Below are 19,317 nucleotides of genomic sequence, written 5' to 3'. Positions count from 1 at the left end.
ATCTCCTTCAGAATGGACTGGTTGGATCTCCTTGCATTCCAAGGGACTCTCAAGAGTCTTCTCCAACACCACAGTTCAAAAGCATCAATTCTTCAGTGCTCAGCCTTCTTCACAGTCCAACTCTCACATCCATATATGACCACAGGAAAAACCATAGCCTTGATTAGACAGACTTAGTTGGCAAAGTAATGTCTCTGCTTTTGAATATGCTATCTAGGTTGGTCATAACTTTTCTTCCAAGGAGTAAGCGTCTTTTAATTTCATGGCTGCAGTCAACATCTGCAGTGATTTTGAAGCCCCCAAAAATAAAGTCTGACACTGTTTCCACTGTTTCCCCATCCATTTCCCATGAAGTGATGGGACCGGATGCCATGATCTTCTTTTTCTGAATGTTGAGCTCTATGCCAACTTTTTCACTCTCCTCTTTCACTTTTATCAAGAGGCTTTTTAGTTCCTCTTCAATTTCTGCCATAAGGGTGGTGTCATCTGCATATCTGAGGTTATTGATATTTCTCCCTGCAATCTTGATTCCAGCTTGTGCTTCTTCCAACCCAGCGTTTCTCATGATGTACTCTGCATAGAAGTTAAATAAGCAGGGTGACAATATACAGCCTTGACGTCCTCCTTTTCCTATTTGGAACCAGTCTGTTGTTCCATGTCCAGTTCTAACTGTTGCTTCCTGACCTGCATACAGATTTCTCAAGAGGCAGGTCAGGTGGTCTGGTATTCCCATCTCTTTAAGAATTTTCCACATTTTATTGTGATCCACACAGTCAAAGGTTTTGGCATAGTCAATAAAGCAGAAATAGATATTTTTCTGAAACTCTCTTGCTTTTTCCATGATCCAATGGCTGTTCAGCATAGTTAATGAGAAAGATTGAGTCTTTGCTGTATTCTAGCCTTATTAAAGTTCTAATTCATGATCTGGGACAAAATTGCCAACTAGTAATAAAATATTACCTTCACTTTCCTTTCTCCCATGCATGTATCTCCCTCAGAAAGGGGAGGATGGACAGGAAAACCAAGAAGTGATTTTGGTAATCTTAAGTCTTCTTTATAACTATCACTCTTAATATAGCTTCAAAATACTGTTCTTTAATATCACTTTTATGATTTCACCTAAGGTTTTATTCTTTATGAAGCTTCAAACATAACAGAAACATTATAGGTAGACACGACAGCTGCAAAATTACATTTGAATTAATGATTCATAAGTTTGAACACTAAGGGGCAAAAAGCTATATAAAAACACAACTGAAACCTTTGGATAGAGAAGTCAGGTTCAGTAAAGCATTTACTTTTCCTTCTAAAACTTCACTAAAATGACTATAAAGGGAAAAGTACTACCAGAAGAGGATAAACCATAAAATGAATATCCTTTATATAAAGTAAAAAGTTAAAGGGAAATTTCCCCAAACTAAAGGATAAGCATTTCCAGAATGAAGAAACCCCTTGTTTACTCTGTTTTATGTATAAACATAAGCTTTACTAGTTATGTCATTATGAAATTAACAAACATCAAGAAAGAGGACAGAATTCTCAAGTTACCAAAGAGCAAAAATAGATTCTTTACAAAAGACCAGGAACCGAATGTCATGGAAGTGCTCAATAGCAAGATGAGGTGCTAAAAGGCATTATAAAAATGCCATCAAAATTCTGACGGAAAATAATTTCCAGCCTAGAATTCTATCAGTTCAGTTCAGTCACTCAGTCGAGTCCGACTCTTTGTGACCCCAAGAATCAAGCACGTCAGGCCTCCCTGTCCATCACCAACTCCCAGAGTTCACTCAGACTCACGTCCATCCAGTCCGTGATGCCATCCAGCCATCTCATCTTTGGTTGTCCCCTTCTCCTCCTGCCCCCAATCCCTCCCAGCATCAGAGTCTTTTCCAATGAGTCAACTCTTCCCATGAGGTGGCCAAAGTACTGGAGTTTCAGCTTTAGCATCATTCCTTCCAGAGAAATCCCAGGGCTGATCTCCTTCAGAATGGACTGGTTGGATCCCCTTGCACTCCAAGGGACTCTCAAGAGTCTTCTCCAAAATCACAGTTCAAAGGCATCAATTCTTCGGCACTCAGTTTTCTTCACTGTTCAACTCTCACATCCATACATGACCACTGGAAAAACCATAGCCTTGACTAGATGGACCTTTGCTGGCAAAGTAATGTCTCTGCTTTTGAATATGCTGTCTAGGTTGGTCATAACCTTTCTTCCAAGCAGTAAGCATCTTTTAATTTCATGGCTGCAGTCACCATCTGCAGTGATTTCAGAGCCGCAAAAAATAAAGTCTGACACTGTTTCCTCATCTATTTCCAATGAAGTGATAGGACCAGATGCCATGATCTTCGTTTTCTGAATGTTGAGCTCTATGCCAACTTTTTCACTCTCCTCTTTCACTTTCATCAAGAGGCTTTTTTGTTTCTCCTCACTTTCTGACATAAGGGGTGGTGTCATCTGCATATCTGAGGTTGTTGATATTTCTCCCAGCAATCTTGATTCCAGCTTGTGCTTCTTCCAGCCCAGCGTTTCTCATGATGTACTCTGCATAGAAGTTAAATAAGCAGGGTGACAATATATAGCCTTGATGTACTCCTTTTCCTATTCGGAAACAGTCCGTTGTTCTGTGTCCAGTTCTTACTGTTGCTTCCTGACGTGCATATAGGTTTCTCAAGAGGCAGGTCAGGTGGTCTGGTAGTCCCATCTCTTTCAGAATTTTCCACAGTTTATTGTGATCCACACAGTCAAAGGCTTTGTCATAGTCAATAAAACACAAATAGATATTTTTCTGGAACTTTCTTGCTTGTTTGATGATCCAGCGGATGTTGGCAATTTGATCTCTGGTTCCTCTGCCTTTTCTAAAACCGGCTTGAACATCTGGAAATTCATGGTTCACGTACTGCTGAAGCCTGGCTTGGAGAATTTTGAGCATTACTTTACTATCATGTGAGCTGAGTGCAATTGTGTGGTAGTTTGAGCATTATTTTGCATTGCCTTTCTTTGGCATTGGAATGAAAACGGACCTTTTCCAGTCCTGTGGCCACTGCTGAGTTTTCCAAATTTGCTGGCATGTTGAGTGCAGCACTTTCACAGCATCATTTCAGGATTTGAAAGAGCTCAACTGAAATCCCATCACCTCCACTAGCTTTTGCCGCAGCCAGCACAAGCAAGAGTCACACCTGCACAGGGAGAGAACGGAGCGTCCCCGCTAAGAAAAATAAGAGAGAGACAAAAGATGGGGTTGAGAGGATCAGACCAAAATGGCTGATGCCTTTCTTTATTGTGCTGCAGTATATATAGGATAAAGTACGTGACTTCTGACATTCACAAGATTGTTCTTAATCTCCAAATACAATCACAAGACCCTTACCATTGTGTACAGATCACAATAAGATAATCTATCTTCTATCAATAAGATAATCTATCTTCTATGAAATGTTGCAAGAACCAAACGTCCTGGAGCCTTAAGGGTAATAAATTCTTCAGGGGGGTGGGACAGGGAGCTTAGGAACATGCCTAAGGCTCTGCATATGAGGCGTTGCATGAGTTGAGGGAGTGCAGGAACATGCCTAAGGCTCTGCATATGAGCTGCATGCCGAGCAGCTCCCAACACTTAACCCTTCACGGGCAGTCCCCCGCAGCTCCCCTCTCTTTATTTTTTAAAAGCTCCATAAGATGTCGGTGTTGCAACATGTTTTTATGTATCAGAACTCTCATATGTAAAATTCTTTAACAATGCTACGAATAAGGCAAGGAGCTAAACAAATCAATATAAGCACAACAGTCAGAACCGCGCCCACAGCAATTATGTTTCGCCACAGTGAATGAAGGCTAGGGAAGTTAGAAAATAAATTTTGTAAAAAATTATCAACAGTATCAGCTATATTCAAAGTAGCTTTTGGAGAATTTTCAATATTAAGAATTTCATTATGCAATTGCAATAGATCTAGAGAAACATTAGTATTAAACCATACTCCTTGTAGATGTTTTTTCACCTTATCCCACGGGAAATCAGATGCATTATAAGCTTTTTTTGTAACACAAATCCACTTATAATTAGCATGACATTGGATTTTCATGCGAAAACTAATGCTCTGAACTTGTTCTCCTAGAACTCTAACCACATCATATAAAGCTGATAATCTATCTTCTATTTTTCTATCTATATCTTCTTGAGTTCCCATTACTTTAGTAACATTATATGACAAGGAATCTACAGTATGAGCAGCTTGAATGGATTGTGCTAAAGATACAGAAGCGGTGACAGCAGTTGCTATAAGGGTGATTAAAGATACTATACCCAGAACAATCAGGCTCACGCTTCTTTCAGTGCGGCTAAGAGCCGTGTTAATGCATTGTAGCAATTCTAAAGCAGTCTCGTCATACCAAGCTTCAGTTATATCAACAGGTAACATTACAAAAGCAGGTTGTTTTACTATTATAACTTGTTCTCCTCTGGCAACACCTCTTATGCAATTAGTAAGTATGCAATTAGAACAATTTAAATGATAAATATTCAATGACAGTGTTATTTCCACATGGCCTTGTATCAACATGAATGGATAAGGGACACAAGCTCTGGGATATAAAAATCCCGTAACTCCTACATTACCATATTTGTTCCCACTAGTATTGGGTTGTAAATATAGACTATTGCCATGACCAAAAGCAGCCAAAAGTTTCCACAGTTCTGTTTGATATACTTGAGCAGTGTTTACAGAGAAAATGGGTGGATGCTGTCCTCGATATTCAGGGAAATCAGGTGTTCCCCCAGGTGCCCAATCCCATAAAAAGGTGGTATTGGCATTGTTAATGTTGTACACCGATGCAACCCGGGCTTGACATAAAGTCCAAGGAGTGTCTATTCCTATGCCGATGCTTAGATGTTTGTCGCAAAATGGAATGTCGAGAGGTCCGGTTCCGTCACGGTACGATCTTTTTCCGGTTTTTTCATCAATGCCAGAAATAGTCACTCAAGGATAAGATATATCAGCTGACACCTGTATACAGTGAGGATGTTGTGATTGATAAGAAAAGCACATAGGATATTGTGTAGTAAGACCATAAAAAGAGATATTAGCTTGCTGGGGAAAAATATGAATATCTGATTTTCCTCCCAAAAGACTTGTATCATTGACATAGACAGGTACTACTTCTTTATCCCATCCTAATGATTGAATCGTAGGTGGATCGGGAATGTATGCCCAAAAAGCCGCAGCCGCCCCGTTTTGTATCCGCTGTAACAATAATAATAACATGATCAGTATATTGGTAGGCGTCACCGGAGGTTGTACATGAGCCTCATTCCAAGCATGTCGCATCAACGCCTCAATCTGCCTCTGGGTAGGCAGCTCACTCGTGGGCTCGCTCAGTGTCATGCGATGCATCTGATGTGTCAAGGAGTTCCTCCGCCGCGCGTACCAGCCTTTCCGGTATCCAACGTGGCGCTTCGGCATCCTGTGGAAAAACACAAACATGCCCTCGTCCCCATATTAGTACAGGGTCTGGCCCATACCACAGATTGGTAAGTGGATCTTTCCATCATACAAGTGGTTTTTTGCATGAGGACTGTTCTCCCCAAAAACGTTGGGCTGCTGAATTGCCTTCTGCATCTAAAGTTAAAAAGTTTAGAACATAAAGAGCATGATTTAAGGCGTTATGCGGTGAAAGGCTATACAGTTCATTCCCTGTGGGAGGACTCTCCATTGATAGCGTTGCATAGGTTCTTTAAAATTAACAGAGGGCAAACTAAAGGCAAATTGTTTACAATCTTGAGGTGCAAGAGGAATAGTGTAAAAACAATCTTTTAAATCTATAATAATGATATAGAATTTGTCAGGTATAGCGGAAGGAGTGGGCAACCCAGGTTGTAGGGCTCCCATATGCATCATCGTTTCATTTACCTTACGAAGGTCTTGTAGCAATCTCCATTTTCCCGACTTCTTTTTAATAACAAAAATTGGGGAATTCCACGCAGAGGTAGAAGGTTCAATATGCCCAAGTCTCAGCTGTTCCTGCACCAGCTGTTGTGCGGCAGAAAGTTTCTCTTGTGTTAGGGGCCACTGATCGACCCATACCGGTTCCTCAGATTTCCAATCAATAGGATCGGCATGTGTCACAGGAGAATCAGAGGTCCCTAGGGAAAACACCCCAAGCCTTTTCGATCTTGATTAGGTTTTAAATCAAGGGGTAAAACGATGCCTTGATGTTGTTTACCTAAACCTTGGTTTGGAAGTAAGCCCTGATCTAACATCAATTCTGTTACGGTGGGTGAAGGACTATATAAATAAACACCAATTTTGCTTAATATATCACGCCCCCATAGATTAACTGGAAGATGGGGCAGAATATAAGGTTTAAATTAGCCTGTATGGCCTCCAAGTAAGAAGGGACGAACTTTGTTCTGGATTGGTAGTTTGGCCAATACCCTGAAGAGTGGAAATAGCTATTTGTTTAGGCCATGTAGTAGGCCAGTATTTTTCAGAAATAACGCTAATATCGGCCCCTGTATCAAGCACTCCGCGGAAAAGCTTACCATTAATGCGTAGCTCAAGTTCCAGTCGTGCCTCGGTAACATTTTGCACCCAATAGGCGTCAGAGGACCCGAAGCCTCTTTCTTGATGATCTCGGTTAATTGTTTTTCCTTGTATAACTAATGGAACTAAAAGGAGTTGAGCTATACGTTGTCCTGCATTGATTACAATAATTTTGTTAGGAGCGGAGGCTAATATTTTTATCTCTCCTGTATAATCAGAGTCAATCACACCAGGATGAATAAGTATTCCTTTTAAAGACGCACTGCTGCGCCCTAAAAGGAGTCCAGCTGTCCCTGGAGGTAAAGGCCCAAACACTCCTGTGGCAAGGGTTTGAACCCCCATCTCGGGTGTTAATACTGTGTAGGAGGTGGCACAGAGGTCCAATCCTGCGCTGCCTCTTGTGGCTCGATAGAGGTCTGCAATGGTTCTTTTGGAACCTGCAGTGTTGCCCCATAACATTGTTTCGGGGCCAGGGGCTGGCCCCTCACCCAGTTTCCCGAAACCGGGGGTAAAGGATTACCTTGAACATCCGTTTTGGAATGACAATCCCAGGCCCAATGCTTCCCCTTTTTACATCATGGGCATAAATTAGGAGTATTAGCAGGGATTTGTCGTTTTTGAGGGCACACTGCAGCCCGATGGCCAGGCTGACCACAAACAAAGCAACCCGAGTTACCTGACTTTTGATATCCTTTCTTGTTCTTGGCCTGTTGCTGAAAAAGTACCTCTTTAATGCTTTTTCCTTGTGATGCCGCTGCCATAGCAATGCCTTGCATGTAGGAGGGTCCAATGTCAGCACAAATGCGAATAAAATCAGACAGATCTCCCTTTTTTCGATAAGGTAGTAAAGCAGCTTGACAGGCAGAGTTAGCGTTTTCAAAAGCCAATTGTTTTGCTAATACCATCCCAGCCTTTTCATCTGACATTATCTTACCTATAGTATCTAAGAGCCGTGCCACGAAGTCCTGATAAGGCTCATCAGGTCCCTGTCGGACTTTTGAGAGATCTTCTGTCTTAATACTAGAGCTAGGAAGTTTTTTCCATGCCTGTCGAGCTGCATTTGAAATTTGTGCATATGCACCAGGTAAGAAATTAAGTTGAGTATCAGTAGCCTGGAAAGCACCTTCACCAGTCAGCATTTCGTAAGAGGTCTGTATACCTTGCTGCCGATTAACATCGGCTATACGAGCACACTGTTCAGCGTATTCAGATTTCCATAGTAAATAATCTCCCCCCGAAAGACAGGCCCTAGCTATTTGTTTCCAATCATTTGGGGGTAGATTTTGAGTACCCAAATTTTCTATCATAGCAATAGTGAATGGAGCGGTAGGACTGTATTGTGAGCAAGCAATCTTTAACTCTTTTAATTGTTTGAAAGGCAGCGGTTCATAAAAACGCTGGTTGTTATTTTCAAAGACAGGAAAAGCAAGAGAAAAATCGGAGACAACCTCACCAAGTCGTTGTGCTTGTCTCAATGCCCTCTGCAGCGGAGACACAATCTCAGATGGAGGAGGAGGCCCCGGAGGGGGATCGAGACCAGCTACAACGGAAGGAGCATAGGCAGGGGGAAGAGGCGGAGCAGAAGGAGATTTAGAGTTGCTAATGGGAAGCTTAATTCCTGAACTCTGTAAAGCAACAGTGAGGTTTTTTAAACATTCAATCAAATCATCTTTAGATGTTGACGCCCCCTTTTCTTGTGCTAAAAAAACCCAATCTTCTTGATGGTATTTAGCAGCTTCTTCGTCTAATTCCGCCTCATCTGTGGATGAAAGTGAATCATCATTATCTGAAGGACGCGATAATTTAGAAAACGGAGGGTCGCCTTCAACTCCCTTGGGAACAGCATACCTGGGTTCCGGATCAGGAACATGTAGAGGATTTTCTTCCTGTGTCAATAAATTTCCTAAACGTTTTAATTCATCATTATCAAAGTCCAGACAATCACGAATTAGTGTCCAAAAGGATAAAGTTTCAACAGGCACCTTTTCAGGGCCATGTAGAGCATAATGAGCCCGAATTTGTTCCCCTACCTTCTTCCATGTCTCTAAATTTACTGTGCCTTCTCTGGGGAACCAAGGGCAAACTTCCTCAATAAATGAAAGAAAATTGATTAATTTAGGTTTGGAAACAGTAATTCCCCGATGTTTCAACATTACAGATAACATATGTACAAACAATTGACGACTATGGGTCTGTCCCATATTTATACTCTCAACTATATACCTTACTACTCCTCCTCAATTTAAATTCACTTGTATACGTATATACTTACTCTTTTTAGCTAATAAGAGTAGTGGCGAGGAAAACTGTCGAAATCAAGCCCCACGTTGGGCGCCACCTGCCGTGGCCAGCACAAGCAAGAGTCGCACCTGCACAGGGAGAGAACGGAGCGTCCCAGCTAAGAAAAAAAAGAGAGAGACGAAAGATGGGGTTGAGAGGATCAGACCAAAATGGCTGATGCCTTTCTTTATTGTGCTGCAGTATATATAGGATAAAGTACGTGACTTCTGACATTCACAAGATTGTTCTTAATCTCCAAATACAATCACAAGACCCTTACCATTGTGTACAGATCACAATAAGATAATCTATCTTCTATCAATAAGATAATCTATCTTCTATGAAATGTTGCAAGAACCAAACGTCCTGGAGCCTTAAGGGTAATAAATTCTTCAGGGGGGCGGGACAGGGAGCTTAGGAACATGCCTAAGGCTCTGCATAACTCCGAGCAGCTCCCAAGACTTAACCCTTCACGGGCAGTCCCCCGCAAGCTTTGTTGGTGGTGATGCTTTCTAAGGCCCACTTGACTTCACATTCCAGGATGTCTGGCTCTAGGTGAGGGATCACACCATCATGATTATCTTGGTCTTGAAGATCTTTTTCGTACAGTTCTTCCATGTATTCTTGCCACCTCTTCTAAATATCTTCTGCTTCTGTTAGGTCCAGACCATTTCTGTCCTTTATTGAGCCCATCTTTGCATGAAATGTTCCCATGGTCTCTAATTTTCTTGAAGAGATCTCTAGTCTCTCCCATTCTGTTGTTTTCCTCTGTTTCTTTGCATTGATTGCTGATGAAGGCTTTCTTATCTCTTCTTGCTATTCTTTGGAACTCTGCATTCAGATGCTTGTATCTTTCCTTTTCTCCTTTGCTTTTCACTTCTCTTCCTTTCACAGCTATTTGTAAGGCCTCCTCAGACAGCCATTTTGGCTTTTTGCATTTCTATAGGGAACTAATTTTCAATCAAGTTAGAGAATAGGATGCAGACATTAAGGAACGCAAAGTCTCAAAATTATTTTGCCTTCCTCCATCCGTTCTCAGTTAATGGAGAACATGCTCTGTTCCTTCAAATAAAAGAGAACAAAAATAAAGAATGAGAATTAGAATACAGGAAATGCAACATAGAGGAGAAGGTGGAGAATCCTCTGGATTAATATAAAAAGAAATCCCAGGATGAGAGCTGAACCGTAAGCCTAGAGAGAAACCAGGCTAGATTGGAGCAAGTCAGAAAAAACTCTTCTTGAAAACCAACTATAAAAACCTGATTTCTCTGACATTTTGAGAGGAGATTTGACATTTTAAGAAGAAGTAACTGTTAGATGAATAACTAGTATACAGAAAAATAAACAAACAAACAAACAAAAAAGAGGCAAAAAAATTACTCAAGGGAAAATAAAAGGAGAAATCAAGCAGTAATGTAAACACACGTTGTTGTTTTTTTTTCTTTTTCTGTCCATGGCATGTGACTTAGGATCTTAGTTCCCCAACCAGGATTGAACCTGTGCCCACTGCATTGAGAGTTTGGTGTTTTAACTACTGGACTGCCAAGAAAAGCACCAATGCAAAGAGATGTAACCAGTGAAAAAAGAAGAAGTTAATTGTCCTTGGGAGGAGGTAAATAGAGTAGGGAGAGATGTACTATTTCCTTCTTTTAAAAAAACCCTTGTAGAGTTAGTTGACACTTTATAACAAATAAAAACAAAAACAGCGTCTTAAAATTTAAACTAAAATATACTGCATATATTTAAGTAAGCTGCTGTGTGGTTGTTCTGTTACACACTCAGAGCATGTCCTCTGGTGTCTTCTCTGGAAACTCAAGTTTCTGCCAGCTCAACAGGAGTTATTCATAAAGGGTCACAGGGATTTCCAATGGCAGCTTATGGAATATGTCGAGCATATCAAGGATCTTTAAAATGTGATCCTTATATTTATATGACAAATATCTTTGCTAGAAAAACAACAAAATATTTCCATATATTTATAAATGCAGAAAATACATAAAAATTAGTAACAAAGTTGTCCAGCTTCCCTGGTGGTTCAGCGGTAAAAATCTACTGCCAATAAGGAGACGCAGGTTCAACCCCTGAATTGGGCAGATCCCCTGGAGGAAGATATAGCAACCACAAAAGTTTCCTTTCCTGGAGAATCCCATGAACAGAGGAGCCTGGTGGGCTACAACAGTTTGGAGGGCTACAACAGTCCATGGGGTTGCAAAAAAATCAGATGCAACTTAGCCACTAAACAGCAACAACAAAGTTGTCTCTCGCAGAAAGAGGAACTGAGTGTGCTGGGCACCAGGAAAGAAGGGACTTTGCACTGTGCATTATTGGCAACCAGGAATTCTTCAACCAGCTTCATGAACTGCTTTTCAAAAATAAAAAATAAAATAAAAATTTAAATAGGAAGACAATTTTAAGTGTTAATCAAAAATAATTCATAGCTACATATGCAACTCTTCATCTGTTTGGTAGGTACATTGACAGCTTTGTTGCTGAAGAAGCAGAACTGGGCTTGAAATAAAGAAATATCAATCTCAATCTTGATTTACTAGCATGGCGTTTGGGAGGGGGAGGAATTTAATCTCTCTTAACATGTAAAAAGTCTTTTTAAGTGTAAAAATCTCACTAAAAATGGAATGAATTAAAATAATAAATGATACTTAAAAACAGTAAATTTTATCACACTTCAGAGACATAAGTGCAGATTGAAGTTTAAATGTACAATGTAAAGCAAAAACAAGCTTTCATATATTCACCAGACAAAGTTGTTCTATATAATAGCAGCAAAATGCAGAAAAATACAACCAAACATTCATAATCTTAAAGTTGCTACACACTGAAACTCCATAAATATTGTCAACCTCACTGGGCTTTTCATAACAACGGTGCTAAAAGTAACCAGGACTGTCTATGAAAAATTCATAAAGCTGAGGGCATCTCCTTTCTTTCCTAATAAGTTCAACATCTCTAAATAACACATCTCTGTTAGGTAAACATTTTCAGTATTTTGTATGAGAACTGTTTGCTGTTTGGAAGTCTCCAGAAGATTCATTTGCTTTTAGATCACTCAGGAAGAGAATTTAATTTTGTCAGATCAATAAAACACTTTTATTGAGGATCATCCTCAGAGTATGTGAATATATTTGTCATGTAGAATCATGAGGATTTAAATAAGATGATGTTGGTGGGAATGCAAACTAGTACAGCCACTATGGAGAACAGTGTGGAGATTCCTTAAAAAACTGGAAATAGAACTGCCTTATAATCCAGCAATCCCACTGCTGGGCATACACACCAAGGAAACCAGAATTGAAAGAGACACATGTACCCCAATGTTCATCACAGCACTGTTTATAATAGCTAGGACATGGAAGCAACCTAGATGTCCATCAGCAGATGAATGGATAAGAAAGCTGTGGTACATATTCACAATAGAGTATTACACAGCCGTTAAAAAGAATACATTTGACTCAGTTCTAATGAGGTAGATGAAACTGGAGCCGATTATACAGAGTGAAATCAGCCAGAAAGAAAAACACCAATACAGTATACTAACACATATTTATGGAATTTAGAAAGATGGTAACGATAACCTTGTAGGCGAGAGAGCAAAAGAGATACAGATGTATAGAACGGTCTTTTGGACTCTGTTGGAGAGGGAGAGGGTGGGATGATTTGGGAGAATGCCATTGAAACATGTATAATATCATATATGAAATGAATTGCCAGTCCATGTTCGATGCATGATACTGGATGCTTGGGGCTGGTGCACTGGGATGACCCAGAGGGATGGTACAGGGAGGGAGGAGGGAGGGGGGTTCAGGTTGGGGAACACGTGTATACCTGTGGCAGATTCATGTTGATGTATGGCAAAACCAATACAATATTGTAAAGTAATTAACCTCCAATTAAAATAAATTTGTATCAAAGAGTCAGACACGACTGAGTGACTGAACTGAACTGAATTGAAATATTAAAAAAATAATTAGATGATGTAAGGAAAAGGTTCAGCATAATGTTTGGTGAACAGCAAACATCATACAAATAGTGTCCGTTTAAATAATATCTTCTGTCTATTGGAAAAGCCATGTTAAGGCTTCTGGATGACTGAGGCATTTCTCTTTCAAATCTAAAATAAATAAATATATATAGAGAGAGGTGGGGAGGAAACAGGAGAGGAAAGGGAGGATTGGAGGATGGGAAGGGGAGAAAGAGGGAAAGAGGAGGAGGGACAGAGAAGGGAAGTGGGGAGGTGAATGGGGGCGAAACAAAGGGGAGGGGAGGAAGCGTTGGGAAAGGGGGACAGAGGCATGTGGGGGGAGGAGGGAGACAGTTTTGTGTGCATTATACATTTACTTGCGTCAATTACTTTTTATTCAAGAGAGCATCAAGGAAGGCCAAGGATAATTTTTCTGCACATAATTTTTGTTTTATGAAGTGACTTTTGCACTGAACCTTTAACTATGGTCCTCAAGTAATTACCTGGTAACACACATCAGGTCAGAATATATCTAAGCAATTGTTTTCAGAAGAAAGCTTTGGTTTTCTTTAGCATCTTCATTAAAAACGTACCATGATTTTCCACCCTTTGCAGCTTGATAATCAAGTGTGTTTCTACATCGCTTTATGTGCTAGGAAGGCAAATGAAGTAAATTAGAAGTGGTGCAGAAATCCTTAGGGTATGCACAACAGTTGGAAACAGTTTGGCACTTAATTAAAAGCTGATTATGAGTTCTTAGAGCATACAAATCTAACTAATAATAATAATAATTGCAATCTGAAGTGGATGAGAAAGGCATGATAAACATCTCCGATGTGATTAATCACTTGGTTGAGATGCAATTTTTAAGATAGTGCTTTAAAATAAATTTTAAAAAATCTACCCAGACATATACGGTCAGCCCCAATTTCCTGCTCACTATCCTGGAAAATAAAGACATTGACATAATTTTACAATTGATTGCAACAAACCTTGGACAACTGTGGGGACAATTCCAAAGATGGGGTTTCTGGGGCTTGGGTCTGGTGGCTGTAATTAGGTGCTCATGAAAGAAAAGGGATGTCTCTGGAAGACAGTGTCACCTTTCCTCACTGCTAACATGACCTGGCCACACAGAGCTGTGCCTCCACTGAGATACTGCCTATCTCTGTCCCTGACACTTATCAGCTCTCTCTCACTGAGGGCCAGCCTTTGCAATTCCAGGGTGACCATTCTGCAGTCTATGCTTGTATGGAAAATTTTCTTTCCCAATGTCTTTCCCTTTGTTTCCACTCCTTTGAAGTGACTTTTTGGAAACAGCACATCTACATCTTTGTCCAGGGTAAAGATGTGACTCTCTTGAAGGACACTGTTCTTTTTGTCACACATCACCATGTGCCCAATTCAATTTCATTTTCAAGGCCCAACTCCTTTGCCACCACCTCTGATTGACACTCCCAGGAAAACCAAATTCTCCCTCCTCTACTGCCCTTAGAACCTTCCGTGTCCACCCAGGGGCAGTTCCCTTCTGTATTAGTCCCTCGTGGCTACAAAAAGAAATTGTCACAAACTGAGTGGTTTAAAACACCATTTAAGAGATGAATGCTTTCTCTCACAGTTCTTAAGGCCAGAAGATCCAAAAGGTGTATCACTGGGTTGAAATGAAGGTGTCAGCACAGCTACACACACTACAGAATTTCTAAGAGAGAATGCATTACTTGAGTCTTTCAGGCTGGGGCTGCCAGCACTCCAGGGCTTGAAGCTGAATCTCTCTGGTCCCTGCCTCAGTGGCCACATGGCCTCCCCGTCTTCCATGTGCAATCTCCCTCTGCTTATCCCTTATAGACACATGATTACATTTAGGCCCCCAGTTCAGCTCAGTCACTCAGTCGTGTCCGACTCTTTGCGACCCCATGAATCGCAGCACAGCAGGCCTCCCTGTCCATCACCAACTCAGACTCATGTCTGTCGAATCTGAGATGCCATCCAGCCATCTCATCCTCTGTCGTCCCCTTCTCTTCCTGCCCCCAATCCCTCCCAGCATCAGTCTTTTCCAATGAGTCAACTGTTCGCATGAGGTGGCCAAAGTACTGGAGTTTCAGCTTCAGCATCATTCCCTCCAAAGAAATCTGAGGGCTGATATCCTTCAGAATGGACTGGTTGGATCTCCTTGCAGTCCAAGGGACTCTCAAGAGTCTTCACAATACCATAGATCAAAAGCATCCATTCTTCGGTGCTCAGCCTTCTTCACAGTCCAACTCTCACATTCATTTATGACCACTGGAAAAACCATAGCCATGACTAGATGGAACTTTGCTGGCAAAGTAATGTCTCTGCTTTTGAATATGCTATCTAGGTTGGTCATAACTTTTCTTCCAAGCAGTAAGCGTCTTTTAATTTCATAGCTGCAGTCACCATCTGCAGTGATTTTGGAGCCCAAAAAAAAAAAGTCTGACACTGTTGCTACTGTTTCCCCATCTATGTCCCATGAAGTGATGGGACCAGATGCCATGATCTTTGTTTACTGAATGTTGAGCTTTAAGCCAACTTTTTCACTCTCCTCTTTCACTTTCATCAAGAGGCTTTTTAGTTCCTCTTCACTTTCTGCCATAAGGGTGGTGTCTGCATATTGAGGCTATTGATAATTCTTCTGGCAATCTTGATTCCAGCTTGTGCTTCTTCCAGTTCAGCATTTCTCATGATTTACTCTGCATATAAGTTAAATAAGCAGGGTGACAATATACAGCCTTGACGTCCTCCTTTTCCTATTTGGAACCAGTCCGTTGTTCCATGTCCAGTTCTAACTGTTGCTTCCTGACCTGCATACTGGTTTCTCAAGAGGCAGGTCAGGTGGTCTGGTATTCCCATCTCTTTCAGAATTTTCCACAGTTTATTGTGATCCACACAGTCAAAGGCTTTGGCATAGTCAATAAAGCAGAAATAGAGGTTTTTCTGGAACTCACTTGCTTTTTCGGTCATCCAGGGGATGTTGTCAATTTGATCTCTGGTTCCTCTGCCTTTTCTAAAACCAGCTTGAACATCTGGGAGTTCATGGTTTACGAACTGCTGAAGCATGGCTTGAAGAATTTTGAGCATTACTTTACTAGCGTGTGAGATGAGTGCAACTGTGCGGTAGTTTGAGCATTCTTTGGCATTGCCTTCCTTTGGGATTGGAATGAAAAATGACCTTTTCCAGTCCTGTGGCCACTGCTGAGTTTTCCAAATTTGCTGGCATATTGAGTGCAGCACTTTCACAGCATCATCTTTCAGGATTTGAAACAGCTCAACTGGAATTCCATCACCTCCACTAGCTTTGTTTGTGGTGATGCTTTCTAAGGCCCACTTGACTTCACATTCCAGGATATCTGGCTCTAGGTGAGTGATCACACCATTGTGATTATCTTCATCATGAAGATCTTTTTTGTACAGTTCTTCTGTGTATTCTTGCCACCTCTTCTTAACATCTTCTGCTTCTGTTAGGTCCAGACCATTTCTGTCCTCTATTGAGCCCATCTTTGCATGAAATGTTCCCTTGGTATCTCTAATTTTCTTGAAGAGATCTCTAGTCTTTCCCATTCCATTGTTTTCCTCTATTTCTTTGCATTGATCTCTGAGGAATGCTTTCTTATCTCTTCTTGCTATTCTTTGGAACTCTGCATTCAGATACTTATATCTCTCCTTTTCTCCTTTGCTTTTCGCTTCTCTTCCTTTCACAGCTATTTGTAAGGCCTCCTCAGACAGCCAGTTTGCTTTTTTGCATTTCCTTTCCATGGGGATGGTCTTGATCCCTGTCTCCTGTACAATGTCACGAACCTCCTTCCATAGTTCATCAGGCCCACAGGGATAATCCAATATCATCTCTCCTTCCCAAGTTTCTTAACCTAATCACATCTCAACCATCTAATCCCTCTTCACAGGTTCTGGGGATTAGTTCAGTTCAGTTCAGTCTCTCAGTCAAGTCCAACTATTCATAACCCCATGGACTGTAGCATGCCAGGCTTCTCTGTCCATCACCAACTCCCGGAGTTTACTGTAATTCATGTCCATTGAGTCAGTGATGCCATCCAACCATCTTATATTCTGTCCTCCCCTTCCCCTCCTGCCTTCAATCTTTCCCAACATCAAGGTCTTTTCCAGTGAATCAGTTCTTCTCATCAGGTGGCCAAAGTATTGGCATTTCAGCTTCAGCATCAGTCCTTCCAATGAACATTCAGGACTTCCTTTAGGATGGGCTGGTTGGATTCCCTTGAAGTCCAAGGGACTCTCAAGAGTCTTCTCCAACACCACAGTTCAAAAGCATCAATTCTCAGTGTTCAGCTTTCTTTATAGTCCAACTCTCACATCCATACATGACCACTGGAAAAACCATAGCCTTGACTAGATGAAACTTTGCTGGCAAAGTAATGTCTCTGCTTTTGAATATGCTATCTAGGTTGATCATAACTTTTCTTCCAAGGAATAAGCAACTTTTTATTTCATGGCTGCAGTCACCATCTGCAGTGATTTTGAAGCCCCCCCCCCCACAAAAAAAAAGTCTGACACTGTTTCCACTGTTTCCCCATCTATTTCCCATGAAGTGATGGGACTGGATGCCATGACCTTTGTTTTCTGAATGTTGAGCTTTAAGCCAACTTCACTCTCCTCTTTCACTTTCATCAAGAGGCTCTTTAGTTCTTCTTCAATTTCTGCCATAGGGGTGGTATCATCTGCATATCTGAGGTTATTGATATTTCTCCCAGCAATCTTGATTCCAGCTTGTGCTTCTCCCAGCCCAGCGTTTCTCATGATGTACTCTGCATAGAAGTTAAACAAGCAGGGTGACAATATACAGCCTTGACGTACTCCTTTTCCTATTTGGAACTAGTCTGCTGTTCCATGTCCAGTTCTAACTGTTGCTTCCTGACCTGCATATAGGTTTCTCAAGAGGCAGGTCAGGTGTTCCAGTATTCCCATCTCTTTTCCACAGTTTGTTGTGATCCACAGAGTCAAAGGCTTTGGCATGGTCAATAAAGCAGAAGCAGACTTTTCCTGGAACTCTCTTGTTTTTTTGATGATCCAGGGGATGTTGTCAATTTGATCTCTGGTTCCTCTGCCTTTTGTAAAACCAGCTTGAACATCTGGAAGTTCATGGTTCATGTATTCTTGAAGCCTGGCTTGGAGAATTTTAGGCATTATTTTGCTATTGTGTGAGATGAGTGCAATTGTGCATTCTTGGACATTCATTTGACATCTGAACATTCTTTGTCATTTCCTTTCTTAGGGATTGGCATGGAAACTGACCTTTTCCAGTCCTGTGGCCACTGATGAGTTTTCCAAATTTGCTGGCGTATTGAGTGCAGCACTTTCATAGCATCATCTTTTAGGATTTGAAAGAGCTCAACTGAAATTCCATCATCTCAACTAGCTTTGTTTGTAGTGATCCTTCCTAAGGCCCACTTGACTTCACATTCCAGGATATCTGGCTCTAGGTGAGTCATCACACCATCGTGATTAACTGGGTCATGAAGATCTTTTTTGTACAGTTCTTCTGTGTATTCTTGCCACCTCTTCTTAATATCTTCTTCTTCTGTTGGGTCCATACCATTTCTGTCCTCTATTGAGCCCATCTTTGCATGAAATATTCCCTTGGTATCTCTAATTTTCTTGAAGAGATCTCTAGCCTTTCCCATTCTGTTGTTTTCCTCTATTTCTTTGCACTGATCACTGAGGAATGCTTTCTTAAGCCTCCTTGCTATTCTCTGGAACTCTGCATTCAGTTGTTATTTTATTTTATTTTTTTATTATTATTTTTTTTTACTTTATTTTACTTTACAATACTGCATTCAAATGGGTATATCTTTCCTTTTCTCCTTTGCTTTTCATTTCTCTTCTTTTCACAGCTATTTGTAAGGCCTCCTCAGACAGCCATTTTGCTTTTTTGCCTTTCTTTTTCTTGGGGATGATCTTAATCCCTGTCTCCTGTGCAATGTTGGGAACCTCCATCCATAGTTCATTAGGTACTCTGTCTTGCAGAATAATCCCTTAAATCTATTTCTGGGGATTAGATGAGAGACAAGGTCATTATTTAGTCTACCACACCTTCTGTATCTATATACCAGTAATCCATGCACTTGCTCAGAGGCCTTACAAGAATTAGAAGCTTCCTGAAGGCAAAATTACAGTCTAGTTATTCCAAAGATTCTAACATGTCATTTTGCACCTGATAGGGAGTAAAATCAAGGGTGTCATCCAAAGTATTTAACAACCAGGTGGTCTAGTGGTAAAAAACCTGCCTGCCAATGAAGTAGACATAGAGACAGGGTTCAATCCCTGGGTCACGAAGATCCCCTGGAGGAGGGCGTGGCAACCCACTCCAGTATTCTTGCCTGTAGAATCCCATGGATGGAGGAGCCTGGCAGTTCTCTGTCCATAGGGCAGTAAAGAGTCAGACACTTAAACGACTCAGCACACAGTGACAGTACCAACCAATCAGAACAATGGGTGCTGTCTGCAGGACTGTGCCAGGAGTTTTAAGCCTTAGTTATGGGT

This window comes from Capra hircus, chromosome 15 (assembly GCF_001704415.2).
Source record: "Capra hircus breed San Clemente chromosome 15, ASM170441v1, whole genome shotgun sequence".
Classification (NCBI taxonomy): domain Eukaryota; kingdom Metazoa; phylum Chordata; class Mammalia; order Artiodactyla; family Bovidae; genus Capra; species Capra hircus.
Note: the sequence above shows the minus strand (reverse complement) of the source record.